At 43.1% G+C, this 16,862-nt stretch overlaps 1 protein-coding gene across 4 annotated transcripts in view; it reads right to left on the bottom strand.

Moving 5' to 3' along the window:
* Window positions 1-16,862, bottom strand: part of tafa5a (TAFA chemokine like family member 5a) — a 266,925-nt gene that overhangs the window by 102,161 nt on the left and 147,902 nt on the right. The window contains exon 1 of one of the 4 annotated variants that reach the window (XR_005079072.1): window positions 4,336-5,093. The exons of the other annotated variants lie outside the window; for them this stretch is intronic. The gene's annotated coding sequence lies outside the window, so the exon portion shown is untranslated. Of the gene's footprint in view, window positions 1-4,335; window positions 5,094-16,862 lie in introns of those variants that run through there. 4 annotated transcript variants of the gene reach the window in all.

The raw sequence follows: 16,862 nt of genomic DNA, 5'->3' as shown, positions 1-16,862 counted from the left end.
AAACGGCTAAAAGTGTATTCAGCATTCTGCTGCTTTCGCACGGACACATTTAATATCCTGATGGAGAATGAAACAGCATTCACAGATGGAGCGCTGAGATCCAATAGTTGGATGGAAATCGCTGCAATAAGACAAAGGAGAAAACAACATAGCGTCACACAAAACAAACAACAGTTGTGCAGCAGCCCTTCGGCGCCTTACATAACCACGCGCTGCGGCGGAAAGCCAAGCATTCCACGAGTTGTAAAGCTAGTCCCATTCTTGGAAAAAAAAAAAGGCTCAACGAACTGCCAGACAATGGGGTCGCATGTCGGAGGGTGCAATTAACGGCATGTCACATTTGAGTTGGGGTTAGGTTTGCTTATCCTGAGGTGACATGAGCTTTGATTTAAGGGCTTCGTGCAGGTGACCTGCTAAGACGATGCACTACAGGAGCCTCTTTGAAAAAAAAACCCACCTGATGACCGTTTGCAACTGGCCAGTCAGGACATCTCCAGCCACAAGCTGCATCACCGATCACAGACAACGCTGGGTCAAAGCACAGAACATGTACATTATACAAGTTTCTTTCCAGGGAATTTTGCCCGTCCGTTTTTAGGAAAATACAAGCTAAACAGTCAAAGACCAAAGTTACTTGAGAGCGCAGACATGAAGTGTCTTCCTTTCAAAACTCGTGTCTTAAGACATGACAGGGCTTCCCTTTCTCCAAGGGCCACGTACGTGCATGACACCAAGAGTTTGCCACTGCTTGACCCAAATCTGCCTGAAGCTGCTCCGGAGCAGAGCTGCCACACCACAGACTACCTCTGGAATCCATATCTTTTTAAACGAGGATCCCCTGGACAGGGCCTCTGTCTGTCTGTGGTAAATGAAAACTGATTTGGGTTGCCAGATGTCAGGCGCAGTGTATGAATACACATATCTCTGTCACTTTGGCCCATTACGAGTCACCCTGTGGTTTTACCCGAGGATCAATAACTGCACTCGTCGGGCAGAGCGGCGGCCTGTATTTTTTTTTTTTTTTTTGGGGGGGGGGGGGCAGAGGACGTCGGGAGGCCACTTGAGCGCGCAGACACAAGGCTTTATGAATGAATAACAAGAAAATATGCGGTGGTACTCCAGTTCAACTTGTCATTGCCACGGAGACAGCTTAAGCAGTATGCTTCTCTTTGAAGTATGAAACAGCTGCTAGCGAAATGGGTGCAGCTAAAAAGGAGTTTAGTGGAGGGGCTTACCTGAGACTCTTTTCGTAACACCTCATGTCTGAGAGGGCCGGCTTCTATGGAGTCTCCCTCAAATCAAATTGCGGATTCCATCTGTGCAAAGCAATGTTTTTCTCACGTGGCGCCTCAACAGCACCGCACGAATTGTTCACTGGTAACAGCTGAGATCGTTCTATCTTAAATGAAGATCGCTTTGTCAGCCGGGGCACAGTGGTTGTGGCGCCATGTGCGATACATGGAGAAGCAGATACAGATCAATCACTCAAAATTATTCCATTTATCTCCTCTAATGTCTGCGGGCGCGAGAATATCCTCGTGATTTACAGCACTTAAGAAGATAATTATCTACAAATATGGTTCCTAATTGAAAGGAAAATATTTCTACTACTTTGACACAGTTTCACCTGCCATTGAGGGTAAAAGCATAACTGTAATCATATATAACAGTGAGTGACATAACTCGGTGTTGGAATATAACTTGTCCTTACTTTGCCACATCCTGCGCCCTGAATCCCCTCACCAAGGAACTCCTGTCAAGACTCTCTATTGCCATGTGACAAATCTCCCGGCCAATGAAGAGCAAAATGGGATTTGCTCCATTGCCTGAATTATTGAAGTGGACAGTGTGAGAAATTTATGGCGCAAAAATTCATCCACGCACTCCCTGTGCATGGTGTTTTAATGTGTTTCCATCCCCGATCCGCCCTCTCCCCGCATCCCCATCGCTCATGGCACGAAATCCCATGTCGCATTATGCCAGGAGGGTGACACAATGAGGTGCGCAAACTCCCTAAAAAAAAATACACTCACCGGTGTGTTGGGGCTAGCTAACGGGCAGGCGGAGGGGTGACATTTCGGTTCCTTTTTTTTCCCCGAGCATCGCCAAAATCGCCACCCTAGAACTCGAAGCTAGCTAGAGCTCCCACCTTTTGCTGGAACGTGTCGATAGCCCAACTTCAGACAGCAGTGACACACACACACACACACACACACACACACACACACACACACACACACACACACACACAAGCATTACACATAGATACAGATGATTAATCTGAGAGAGGGCTAAAAATACATTTCCTTGTTTTCCCTTCTACCTTTTGCACTGCGTGTGATTCACATTGGAGGAGGCTGTGTTGCACAACCTTGATGTTCTTCTGAAGGAACATGTGAGACAAGATTAAAAGGGGTTTGTTCTTTATAAGGCCCCTTGTGCACGCCTTTCATTATCCCCCATCCCCAAAAGACTGTCACTAATGCAGTCCTTTGAATTCAGTTTATCAGTTCGTATTATTAGCCCTTACAGCTGGCTTTGACCTTGGCCATTCTTGTCGTCTAAAGCGAGCATATTCTCGACCCTCCTTTGTGCGCCTCTCCCCAGTACATTTCAGTGGGGACCCCATAAACTCTAATGAACTTATATTGGATGTTCTCGCCACCGAGCGGCCGACTGACCGACCGGCGGCTCGTCCTCCCCTCCTCCCCCCAACCCGCCCGCCTCTCCGCAAAGTTAAAAGCTATTCGGTGTCAAGTTTGAAAGCAAAGAAAATGCAGGCTTAGGGGAAAAACACCTCCGTGGAAAAAAAAAAGCACAACATGATACAGACAAACAAGTCGGTCGGTGAAGGTCAAAAATATTGCCTTGCCGGTCAACAAGCCTGACAGTGCTGATGGCCCGAATCTAATGAGAGCCCCTCGCGTTGACACCGCCACGAGCAGCACTTTTTTTTTTTTTTTTTTCCCCCCTCCCCGTTTGTTAGGTGGCCACACAATCCTCTTTCTGACCTCTGTGGAGCAGGCTAGCACGCCACAGCAAATTAAAACTCCAAAGGAAAGCTTCGGGACATGTGCCAGTACAAAACCCCTCAACTCCCCTTGTTTCCCATTTTGGCTGACGGACAAGTCCACCTCCCCCCCCTCCCCCCTTCTCTCTCTTTCTCTCTTCAGTATGGCTGGACATTCTCCGACCCCGGCTGTGGTCATGGACTCACCGCGGCGAGGAGAGTGTTTGCCACTGCTTGACCTGAATATTTGCCCAGGGCCGGAGGCAGGGAGGGGATGGCAGGCCATTCCACGCCGACACAAAGGAAGCCCGTGACAGTTCCTAAGTGCCAAACAGGCTCCGCTCGCCCGGGGGGCATACATGTAGAAAGGGAGCAGTTAAGTGCTGTTTTTTTTTTTTGGTGTGTGTCAGCTTCATAGAGAACACTAATTCCCCCGGTTTATACCATTTGACTTTCATGAGGAGTTTGAGCTGTAAGTGTACTCAACCTCTGCGTGAAGATCTCCCCGCAGACAGGTGCGATTTTCTATTTATTATGCCACACCGTAGGCGGAATTAATGATTTGTTGCACACTGAATCATCGGTCGACTCCCGACTCCCCTCGATTCATGTCAGCAAATTGAACTCGGTAACCGGTTCCCAAACAATGCAGCCATGCCTGCAGGCTGTGCCGTCCACACAGCACGGCGGCGGCGGACACGCTGAGGACGGTGTGTGTCGGGCTGCGTGGACGACATGATTGAAATTCACTCCCCTCTGGAGCACATTTGGGCCAGAAACGACAACAGAAGGTGAATGGAACGACATTAGAGCCGCTTGACCTCAATGTTACCCTAAAGCAAGACTCTAGTGCCATCTATTGAGAACGTTTACAACAGATCAGTATTCTGCACAAGCACTGCTGCTTTTAATACCGCTTTCCTTCCTCCCTCCCTCCCTCCTGCACAGCTTCAACTTATTCCTTCCATTGGGTAAAATATTGATCAATCGACCATCCTCTCAATGACTTGTTGATAAGGAAAACTGCGGATGAGGCTGCTCAGGATCACCACCTGTGCTTCGCACACACACACACACACACACACACACACACACACGTCTGTTTCTGATTGGATCTCAAGGCGAATAAAAGAAAGAAAGGATAAAAAAAAAAAAAGAACAAAGTCGATATTTTAATTGCGACATGCACGCTCCGCATTGGATTAACCGCCGCGGAAAACTTCATGGGAACTACAGCCTGCCGCGGCGCATTGGAACAGTGCAAAAAAAAAAAAAAGAAAAAAAGAAAAAGTGGCGTGTAACCAGGCGGAGTTGAGAGTGATTACCTTCTTTGAGCAGGCGGGAGTGGATAAGGAGGATGAGAAAGCAGCAGATCGCCGCTCCGGTCAGTGCCCACGCAACTCTGGGCAGCTGCATCCTGGCGCAGGGAGGCTTGTGGCGGACCGAGACAGCCGTGCGGCGGGAGAGACACACTCCACCTCAGCTCACAGACACGCACTGGCTCATACTCTGCCGGCCAAATTCAGCATGCATTCCCTTCGTGCTTAAAAAAAATAAAAATGAAACAAGATAAAAAAAAAAAAAAAAAAGAAAAGAAAAAAAAGAAAGATCCTCCCTTGATAGTCCAGGTTCAGATGTGACAGAGCGGGAAAGGATTCCGTTTAACAGCGACGGATCTGCGCTCAGAGTGCGTCAGAGTGGCTCCAAACAGCAGGGCTGTTAACCCCCGATCACCGTCTGAAGGCTTGACGTCTCTCCCCACATCTTCTCCCCGCTCCCTCTTCTTCTTCTCCTTCTCCTTCTTCCTCTTCTTCTCCCCCTCAGCAGCGTGTCGGCTGCTCGCTCGCGTCGGGCTCAGAGCGGGCTGCGCCCCTCGGCGTGTCTCCGTCTTCGAGTGCGCACGGCGGCTCCACGGCGATGCGGCGCGCAGATGATGATCAGCGCTCTCCGCTGCATGTTACGCACATCTCTCCCACTGCTGGAGAGGCAGAGGCGAAATACTGCCAGCCAAGTCGCCTTGCAGCCTCTCTCTCTCTCTCTCTCTCTCTCTCCCTCCTTGTCTCTCTCTATGTGTCGCTCTCTCTCTCTGTCTCTCTCTGTCTCTCCCCCTCCTCCCACCCTCTCTTGATTCAGTCCAATGCAACTCTTGCCATTTACGCACGAGAACAACCAGTTTCATAAAGTATGCATCTCCAGCTTAATCCCTGCGAACGTCACAGCTCCTGAAAAGCCTTTCCTTTTTTTGGGGGGGGTGTTCCAAACCAGAGGCATGTGTGGATGAATTCCCCCCCGACTTTATCTCAAATCAGACTGAGCAAAGACCTGGCTGCGCAGAAGGATCACAACAGTTGGAGGCGTAATGAATGTCTGCACGTCTCTCTCTCTCTCTCTCTCTCTCTCTCTCTCTCTCTCTCTCTCTCTCCCCTCCATCCATCCTCTGTGTGTGTTCCTCAGACGGGTTTGACTGCTTTTTTTTTTTTTCCTCTCTGCTTAGCTCCAGGTTACGTCACAACTCCCCCAAATAATCTCCTCCAGCCACAAAGCATGAGATGGTGCCGCTATTAAAGGATCTTTCCACTGATAAATAAGTGAGCAAATGGTGGGTGATCGTGCAGAACTAGAATAAGTTAGAAAGAGCGTTGGGTTGTCAGTTCTAACCCCTGCTCTATTAAAGGGGACCTGTCTTGGTTTATTATTTATAGATTGCTGATGAAATGAATCCATTTTAAACACGCACTACTTTCGGCAACATGTAATCTGCGAAGTAACTAGTAACTAAAATGATCAAATAAATGCCGTAGTACTGTAAAGTACCACATTTGCCTCAAAACTGTTGCAGAGTGAAAACGGAAATACCCAAATATAGTGCAAGTACTTCAAAATTGTACATACGCACATTACTTGAGTAACTTGGTACTTAGTTATATTCCATCACTGCATTTCTGCCTACCTACCTCTGAAGCTAACAGGAGGCTGAAAACGCGACTGCGCTGGCTGAGACAGGGTGAGTGATGCTGGCTCAGGCGTGTGAGAGCTGAGCCAATCAGAGCAGAGTGGGTATTAAGGAGGCGGGCGTTAAAGAGACAGGTGCCAAAACAGAGCGTTTCAGACAGAGGGGGAAGACAGAGCCGCAGCAGTGGACAGTTTGAGATAACCGATGTGTTCTTTTGAGCACCACACTGTAAAAAGTTGCTGTAAAAGTACGGGACATTTTTCACAGTCATGTACTGGTTTTTGTAAATACAGTATAATACTGTAAATGTTGATCTTTAAGAGGAAAATATGCTTCTGTTTTTTTTAAAACATGCGCTTCTAGCAGCATTATACTGTAAAGAGCACATTATGCAGTACAACATTTTACAGTAATCACATAATAAAGTACTTAAATATATTTTACATGAACAAACTTTACAACAGGAACACTTAAGTGACATGCTTGTTGCTTTAGCTGCCAGTATTCTACTGTAAAGCGTCTATGCAGCACAAGAACTTTAATATTTTTTTACAGTGATAATAAGCTGTAGTTTACAGAAGCTAAACTGTACAATGCGAGTTTCATGCTGGCAACAATAGCTGTCAGTATTTTACTGTATTCAAACAGGTACATGTCTCACTGTGAAACCCTTTCTAGCAGTAACCAAAAAATGAAATAATTAGCCTGAAAATGAGCATTTTATTTCTCCTTCAAAATGACGTCATAAAGATATAAAAACAACAAGGTGGCAAACTTCCATTTCAGATACTTTTTTTTAGAAAACGATGCAAATAGTAGATTCCCTGCACCTCATCCCTGGATGCTGCAGAAAGAAAATGTAAAATGTGTTGTAAGGAAATTGTGCACCTCCATGTTAGCCAAGCCTCCCAGTTGTTGGAACAAGCACTATAGCTCTGGGTAGCCCGGCCTGAGGCTCCTTTTCTAAGAATATTCAACACCCCCAGAAACCCATTACACATGTAGCCTAAAATTTCATCATTTTACAAACATAAAGAATTTATGCCATTGCAAATTCTTAAAGAGGGCCTCCTCTGCTCTGTTCTCAGCTTGATGTTTAAAAAAAGAGCATCTGGATCTTGCGAGTAGAAGCAATCGGGCTGGAGGAGGGCAACAATAGCTTGTGTAATCCCCCTTTCCACTCCCGCTGCGCAATAACGAAGCTATTATTCCTGCTTTATGTATATCTCAATGCTGATGTGGGACACGGTGAGAGATGCAAATTTGAAGCGTCATTCATCGAACGGCGGTCGGTCAGCCATTTGGACGAGACTGGTCAGTTTGCACACAATATACACATATGTCCGCTCAAGTGATCGCAGCGTTTCCAAAGCAGCAGTTCCACCTCGGGGCCACTCGTGAGTTTGATCCCAGCGTCTGTGTGTTTATAATTGGATCAGAACGACACGGTCCAGCGACTGACGCTGCCACTCAAACCGGAGAGCTGTCATTGCACTGTCAATAAGGTTGGCCCCCGCGGCTACTAGCACTAATTAGCTGATAACAGTCTCTGTTGGCTGGCACGCGTGCCAGACTGTGCATGTGTTTTACTGTGCATGCTGTGAATGTCTACGCCTTTTTGTTTTGCGTGTGTTTTTATAGCAAGTTTGCATGGATGTGAATGTGTTTGAGTGTGTGTGTGTGTGTGTGTGTGTGTGTGTGTGTTGGACAGGGCCTGACACCTCCCAGCCTCCTCCTGTAAAAGCTGTGATCCGTCCATCTTCTGCATGGAAAGCAATTATCAGAGATCTGACCTCTACATGGATTTTGGGGTATTAAGACTGTATGTGTGCTTGTGACTGTATGGGTGCGTGTGCATGTCTAAATGTATCATCTGCTCAGCCTATATACCACTCTTTACTCACCGGAAGAGCGGCGAGCTGCGCATAACTCTTTGCATGTGCACAAAGCCTAATTAAGAGACCGTCAGGAACACTGAGACGAGGACGGCACAGTTTGCCAGAGGAACCAATTACATCTATTCACAAGGTTGCCATGTTGAATCTGTAAAGTGCTCCCAAGGCACCCGAACCATATGTACACTGTTTGGAAACGTCATTTTTTTAACACCAATTTAAGGTGTCAACGGCTGTTTGTGTAACTGTGAGGAAATATTTAGAACTCGAAAAGTATGCAGCACCTCCCAGTAATTAGGCTTTTCTGTTCAGTTATTTATGAAGCAGAAATCGACATTCGCCACCCACTTAAAAGGATATATTTACCCGGAAGGTGAAAATTAAGTCGCTATCATCTCGGCAAAGCGGTGTGGCAGCGTGTCTTGAACAACTGAAGTAGATGGGGTAATAAATAAAATAAAAAACAACGCATTAAATGGCTCCTTACTGCTCATCCAAGTCTCTTGAATCTGCTCGGTCCCAAATGTATTTGAAAACACATAAATTAAACCCTTGACATGTGGTAGAACTTGTGCACTTTCGTTAGACGGAGTGAGCGCTAACGCTTTTAGCTCAGCGGCTACAGTGAAGATTTTGGCTCTAACAGGTTATCAGTAACGTCTTTAAAAATAAATAAATAAATAAATAAAAAAGCCATTTAATTTTGCTCATTTTCAATTTTTTTTTTTTTCCATTTTAAAACAAGTTCCCATCTACATCAAGTCTTTAGGAGAACGCTGCGACACTGTTTTTGCTCTAAAGCTCCAGAAATGTTGTTTGCAGACTATAAAACCTCACCCAACCTTCCTCTGGCATCAGGAGGAAGAGATGATGACGGAGTTTTCATTTCTGGGTGAACTTATCCTTTAAGTCAGCTGTAGCTTCACTTGGATTGCAACAAACCCCACAAGGAACTCGAGCGCAGAGAGGAAACAGGGTGAACGTTGCTGGCACTCTGCTTTTCCTTATAGGTCAAGTGTCACCAGGAATTTGCAGTGATAATAGAGCAGCAAACCAGGCGAGCATGGATTCTTCCGTTACGGACTTACGTTAATGTAGTGCTTTTTACTCAAAGCGCCTTCAGACGAATGCCAAATACACCCGTTTGTATGCACATTCATACACCGATGGCACAGGATGCCGTGCAAAGTGCCGACCTGCTCATTAGGAGCGATACAGCGCTTCCTCACCAAACAGCCCACAATCTTTCTATTCTCAGCCATTCACACAACAGTGGACCAGCCAGCAGGAGGATTTTCGCGGTTCAGTATCTTGCTCAAGGACACTTGAACGTGCAGCCAGAGCTGGTGATCGAAACACTGATCCACAGAATCAAGTCAAGTCAAATGTATTATTTTTAATTATTAGAGCACGACCTGCTCTCTCTGCTTAGCCACATCCAACTAACCTGGTTACAACTGTCCACGTATTCAATGTAGTCATTGTAAGAGGCTATAAGCCTTTCTGCATTGGATTTACTGCCCCATTGTTGCTACAGTGTTGCATGTACAAGCTCCAAAAATAATTCCAGTTCAGTGGCAGCTTTGAGTAACCCTGACATCATCAGGGTTATTCTTTTCAAACTCTGGAAAACTCATAGCCACACAATACATTATATCGATATATTGACTGTTTTCACAAGTTGAATATTACTTACATGTATCAGGTAAAATAACTAATAACTTAAGTTTAATTAGCTGAAAATGTACCAAGTGTCTTCTTTTTTCTCTCTTCTAACCTTATTTGAACTTAGTATGTAGAAAATATCCAACTGCCATCTGCTCTCTTTGCTACAAACTGAGCAGTTGATGAAGTTGTGAAAACTTGGAATGGACTGTAAAGCACATGTTACGGAATCAGATGCAGGAGTAATTGATAATTTATTATATGTTCATGCACGGTTCATATGCATGAACATGTATGTCCACACAGTCATTCACAGACCATAAGTTAGAAACCTTGAGCAGGGGCGCCAAAACTTTTTTCCCTTGGGGGTGCAAAATTGAAACTAAACGGGTGGCCACAGGACAAAAGAACTGCTGTTTTTCAGAGCAGTAAATAAGGAAAAGGAAAAATTAGAGAGGCATACACATTAATATTATTCTCTATCGCACTCTAGATAGATAGATAGATAGATAGATAGATAGATAGATAGATAGATAGATAGATAGATAGATAGATAGATAGATAGATAGATAGATAGACAGATAGGCAACCCAACTATGATCTCTATAATTCTAATTCTTAAAATTATGAAAAGTTCTGAGGTATCAAGCTGATAAAACAACAATAAGTATATTTTCTGTTTGGTTAAAAAGGCCCCAGGTCTCCGGGACCCCAAACAATTATGTTTTATTTTACCGTTACAATTATGTGACCAGTGGAAATCTATAAATATCCATTTATTGGTATATTATATCCAGCGATTCGTCTCACAACTTTTATCACAAGGCACACAGGGGCTCGTTTTGTGCAACTCCCCTCTTTTTATTACAACAAGATATCAAATATGTTTTGGGATAAGTTTTGGCAGACTGTAAAATTATTGTCTTTCTGTTTTTTTTTTTGTTTTTTTTTGTAAATTATTAAACTATTTCCTGTATCCTCACACCACCCACCTACACTGCTGCCACGTCTCCTCTCTCACTTTCTCCTACCGCCACCCCCTCACCACTGATTTTCCTTGCCAGAAGCCAGGAGAGGCGTTGCTTGCTTTGTCCTCTGTGCAGGTCACTGGCTGTGTGCCAGACAGAGCCCATGCCAATAAAATCCATGAGTAATGGCCTAAAACTTCTACATTCGCTGTGTTTCCCATTATTTCCCATGGCCAATAAATTTGAAGGAGGGCTTAATCAGAGGGAAAAGCAGGAACATACGGCTCATGTCCAGTAGGGTGTCCAACACAAAGATTCTTACGGTTTAATCAGAGATAAAAGTTGATGCGGCAGCCACCAATATGGATTCTCTCGTGAGCCACTTTGTCTTCTGTCAGGTGGAGCCATTATTGTTTGGGCTTATAAACATACCGCTGCTGTCTGTCATGAAATGATGGCTGCCCCTGAGGTGAGGTCAACTCTAAATAAAGTCCTTTAAGGACCTAATAGACAGATAATTGAATAAACATGTCATAGTCCATGAATTACCCAGTGGAGAATCCAAGTTTTGCAGCAGGATTGAATAGTCCAACATATCTGTCAGTCATGTCTGAGTTTTAAACAACATTGATACCAGAAGTGAGAATGTTTTGTGTTTTGGATGCCATAGGTTGGCATCTTATGACCAGCCCGTGTCTCTCTCTATATATATATATATATATATATATATATATATATATATATATATATATATATATATATATACATACACATATATATATATATATATATATGGTCATATACATACACACACACACACATATATACACATCTTCTATCCCAGCCTGCACAGTAGAGAATGCTTTGTAGTTACAGTAGAACACATTTGCAGCAACTTTATATAAACACATCAGAAAGTTGTGGAGAGTCTGCTCACTTGTTTTGGAAACTTTTCATACCATCTCTTGCCAAAAATAAGACCTTGAAAAAACGGGAGTAAGGAAAATACTGCTGAACTATCAACATGCGCGGTTTGAAGAAACTTTAAACGAGTTCAGGACTATATATACATACGGTCAATACGAAGCACAGCTTATTCCTGTGGCTGATAATGGACTGTGATATAAAGAGGTCATATAATGTTTTGGGTGTTTTTGCCTGTCCTTTACTGTATTACGAAGCATTTTTGTCCTTGAGAAAAGTCTGCAAAGTGAAAAATCCCAAAGTCCATGCCAAAGGAAGTTACTCTCTCCCAAAGAAAACACTGCTCCTGCACTGCCTGATATAATAAAACCTGGTTTGGAGTCAAACCTTTACTATCATGTGTGTCACTGTCAGCTGTCAGCAGGCATACAGTTGCTATTGCTGTTATTTTAGATCACACTACCTTGCTTGACATGACAAGCTCTGCTCTGCCTCTGATTGGCTACATCCTGCCCATTTAGTAATGTGCATGTGCAACTCTGATTCACCTGAGGCCCTCAAATAAAAGTTTGAACCTGAAAATGAGCTTAATAAGACCTCTTTGAGTTTTGTCCCCAGCTCCATCTGCACTCAGCTAACACTGTTAGAGAAACCACGGATCAATCTTCCTTCAGGAGAGCATAAAAGCAACAGTTTGGCTTTGTAGAAACTCACTGTTTAATCAGTAAGTCCTCGTGTTTAATATGTCATGCATTGTGTTTCCTTTTGCTCGCTTGTCAATCACCTGACACCCACAAGACAGAAACAAAGCGTCTGACAGGAAATAATCCGTCAAAAACACGTCACCTCAAACATCTGTCACACTCATGTCTTTGTATTCAAGAAATATTCGATAGCCAGGGTGTCAGGTAATTGTCCACATCCTTAAGTTTGGTGGTTTTAAGTAAAAGTGTCTATTTTCACAAAGTATATAATGCTAAATATAAAGATAGACATACTTGAGATATAAAGTAAATAACAGTGTCATTTATAGCTCATTTCTTTCTATGAAGGGCTTATTATTAGCCTAAAACAAATGACAGTCTACTCTAATTGACCTTCATTCTGTTCCATTCTATTCTGGGGGAACATGACGTCCTTATTGTACCTTATCTAAAAAGGTTTCAGCAGTTGATGGCACATTTACATTATGGAGGTGTCCATCAAGGTTTTTCAGCCTTCACATATTTGGTCTCAAAGAATTTCATTTCCTCGCCAGATTTGGCGAAATGGAAATAATTTGGAGGACAATGTCAAACAGTAGCACGTGCTTTAATTCTTTATGTGAAAACACATTCATACATTTCAATCCAAACATCTTGAATGCTTAAACGCCCTGCTCTTTTTTAATTGCAATCAGTGTCACTCACACAGACTGAGGCAGCAAAGCCATCATATTATTCATTATTAACTGTACACACAGAAATGCACAGTTAATTAAGTGTCATTATGGGAAACGCAATATATTGAGCTGGAGAACACTGGCGATAGACTCGTCCTCTTGAGTCTTCCACTAAGCTTCTTACATTTCCTGTAGTCGGAGAAGAAAAAAAACAAAAAAAACAAGCACCCACGTTCACCCATCCAGTGAGCTTCCTCTCCATTTAGTCTCCATTTGCCCGATCTTCACTCATCCATCATCCCTCGGCGCTGAAGGCTCACCTGGCCTGATTCCATTAGTTACCTGTTAAGTGCTACAGCAGCACCATGAATCACTGGCATTATAGGCCACGTTTAAGTTTGCTTGATTAATAATTCATTTGCCTTTTCATCAGTTTTCACCAGGCAAGTATCGCATACAGTATGGAAACAACAGTTCCATCAGTGACGCTGTCTGACACCATCTGTCTTGAGTGATCCGATCACGGCCACTCAGCTCAAAGTACATTTGCGAACACCCCCATGTCCACACTTGGAGTCTGGCAGTGTGTATGCACATGTGTCCCGGGCCACAATGAAGGACCGCCTACTCAACTGATGTCCACTGTGAAACAACAAGAAGAAGCCACAAGTACAAGTACAGGCATGATGGATTACGGCAATATCGCCAGACTTCCTTACAAATATTGTGATTCTGAGAGCTGTTGAGTGAGGAGAAGTTTAATAAACTTTGTGAAAACCGACAAAAATTCAAACTAATTCATGACTTCTTGTAAATCTGGCATGAAATGCATTACACTAAGTTGTTTCTTTCCTTGTAAAAAGTCACATTTTTTACAGATACAGTAAACAGTAACAGCCCCATGATGCCCGTGAGAAAGTCTCCCCAGACTCCTTTAAAAAAAATGCCAATTTTTGTGAGCTGCGGAGTTAGCAGAACTTTTATAAAACTGTGAGACTCTGTCGACCACAATTTCTTAACCACTTGTGCCTCCTTGTAAATTCGGCCAATGCTATACATGCAGATATCTCTTCATTTGTGCACAAACATGGTATGGGTTGTTTCCAGCGGCGTAGGTATTCATTTGCATATAGAGTGGGGAAGTGGGATCCGATCACAAGTGGTCACTCGAGACGCAGCTGAAGTTGCATGTTCCTACCAAACGTGAAAAGCCTCATTGATGTGAATCCATGTCGCTGCTGCCAATTAAGCTAAGTAAAGGAAAAAATAAAACCAATGCTGACTAAAAACGAATGACTAAAAAAGAATGACTAAAAATGTAAAGATCTTAAGGCAAGTTCTGCAGTTATAAGCTGGGTCTTTTTCTAATGTGATTTCTAAGCAGATTTTGGGCCATTTCTTCGTGATTGACACTGATGATAATGATGTGCAATATGACTTAGAGAAGGATTACAATTTTTGGCGATCATTGCAGCAATAAGGCTTGAAAGCATCTTAATCGCCTCCAGGAGCTGTGTGTCACAGCAACTGCCGCTGCCTGTTATGAATCTTTTTCATACACGTGTTAGAGTCATACGCTTTCCTCTCTGGTGGAAACTGAAAAAAGGCATCCACCACAACTTCAAACAAATTCTAGGTCAAACGCGGCATCGGTCCTCATCCAGATGTGAGCTGGACAAAACAAACACTGTAAATTACAGATCCTAGAACTAATGTAAGAACCGACTTGAAACTGTTTACTGACAGTCAAATAAATATAATCTATAAGACGCTAGTATAATGTACAGAACTTGGGAGCGTACTGAAATAAAATAAAATGTAAAGTTGTATTTTCTGAGTTTGAGAAACTGAACCGAAAAACTTCAGTAATTTGGTTAGCCTAACTGAGAATACTTTCAAAGTTTGTTTTGAAAATGTTAAACTCCTACAGTGTGTCCTTAGACAATGCACTCCTACATTTTGCATACCATTTAGTTGATAAACAAACTTTGTATGGATGACAATTAAATGCTTATCAGATAAAAAACAAAGCCCCAAATGGATGACTAATGAAGAAGTCGTGTCTTGCTGTGCAGCGGACTCCTGCTGCCCGTTCAGCTGCCATCTCAATGGACAGAACACAAATAAAGGCAACAGGATTGACAATTAAATATTCAACAACAAAGTGGAGCGACACCAAACAAAGCACAGTGTTTTCCATCGGGAGCTGTGGATAATGACATTGGGGGGGGGCAAAGTATGTGGCTGAAATTTGAAAAAGCGTTGCACGATCAAAAAGAACAAAATAAACAAAAGTGGAACTTTACCGGAGGAGCCTCTTTGCTCCCGGCTCTAATCCTTGTTTGCTTTTATAGTTTTTGTACGGATTTTTTTATTTATTTCTTTTTTTGGAGGGGGAGTTAAAAATTGTAAACACAGTCTATGAGATTGCAATCTTTGCAAAACGAGTTTGTTTAATTGGACGGAGTGTGAAAAGCTGCTTGTGCTGCACCCCAGGAATTTATTTCATGCATTACAGCCTGAATTGGTCTATAAGCTGCACTCAGTATATTAACCAGACATTTGAATGTTATTTCCCTTAGCGACTACATGCTTAACAAATAAAAATCTTTTTCAGGATGAAAAACTATATTAAAGTGTAGCTATGTAATATATTAATCATGCCTTATAAATTATTAAAATGACAGTGGTTTTCCAATCAGTGTCAAGCCCAAATTGCAGCACAAACACTATTATTAACTATTCTGCCTTTGTTTTGCTTTTATAGCCAAACGCTTGTCATCACTGACAGATTGCCTTGATTATGGAGTCCACAAAAGCATCTCGGCCTCAGTGTCACCACAGAAGTTGCACTCGGGCTGACATCAGCTCGCTTTCAATGCAGGCGATTCGGGAAGAGCGCTGACTCCATCATTTGAATATTGATCAACTTTTGTAATGAGGATGTCATATTCAATCTGTTACAAAGTAATCAAAAATCAATACCCTATCAACTTTAAATGAACCGCAGTTTCTGTTTGATTCTGAGTTGCGTGAAAGCGAGTTAATTGACCCGAGTCTCAATTTTCATACCAATCTTCCATGTATGGATCCTCACTGGTGTTAAATGTGGTTAAAATCTCCTGCTGGCACATTTAGGAACAGATCACTGAGGCTCATAGAGCACTGGGAGGGAGGGGGCACAAAGACAAGAAGCCTTGGAAAAGAATGTCTGGCCCTCTGTTTGAGTTCTCGGCATACTGAAGAGCTCCCCTCAGAGCAAGTAGGTGAACACAACAAGGGGTTTGTGCGTGCAGGCAGGCGGGAAAATGTATGCATGGAAAGGAGAAATGAAAGGCGGCAGAGGGAAAAGAGGGAAGGAGGTGAGACATTGATTCAGGTGATAGCATGTCTCTTTGCCCCAGTGAAAGCAATAAAAAAAAATGGGTCAGGTCGAGACAGTCATGAAACATTCAAGTCAACGTTTGCTTCGAACAAACACAACAGAGTCCCGTTGCGGTCGTGGCAAAGGATCCTTGACGGAAATATAACCTTGTGCATAACAATACACTGCAGAATTCTTTAACATATACTTTCATGCATTTTTGTATAAACAAGAGAAGAACAAATAAGCAAAACAAAGCATAAGTAAATACACTTAATTGCTTTCTTGGTGCAAGTTAAATGAGAGGATTAGTAACTCCCTAACAACGGCAGTTTAATATGAAGGTACAGCCAGCAGCCAGTTAGCTTAGCTTAGTAAAACCAAAGGAAACATTGTTTACTACTACAGCTACCTTCTGCCTAGAACTTCTACCTCTTGGCAAGAAAGGAAATACATGCAATTCACAAAATGTCACACTATCACAATCTTCCTTTAAAGGTCCAGATTTCAACCAACTGAATACCCCTCGTTGCACTCTCCACTAAATGCACACACAACTTAATCAAAAATGCAAAAAAGAAAAATGATAAAATGTAAAAATGACTGAAGGCCCTGGTGTTTGGTTTGTCTGTTGTGGGCTGCTTTGGAGCCATGCTGGGATAACCCCGCTCCTTCTGGAAATATAAAAAAAAAATAGTTTCA

This window comes from Acanthopagrus latus, chromosome 14 (assembly GCF_904848185.1).
Source record: "Acanthopagrus latus isolate v.2019 chromosome 14, fAcaLat1.1, whole genome shotgun sequence".
Classification (NCBI taxonomy): domain Eukaryota; kingdom Metazoa; phylum Chordata; class Actinopteri; order Spariformes; family Sparidae; genus Acanthopagrus; species Acanthopagrus latus.
The sequence above is the reverse complement of the archived record's forward strand: the minus strand, read 5'-3'. Positions and strand labels throughout refer to the sequence as shown.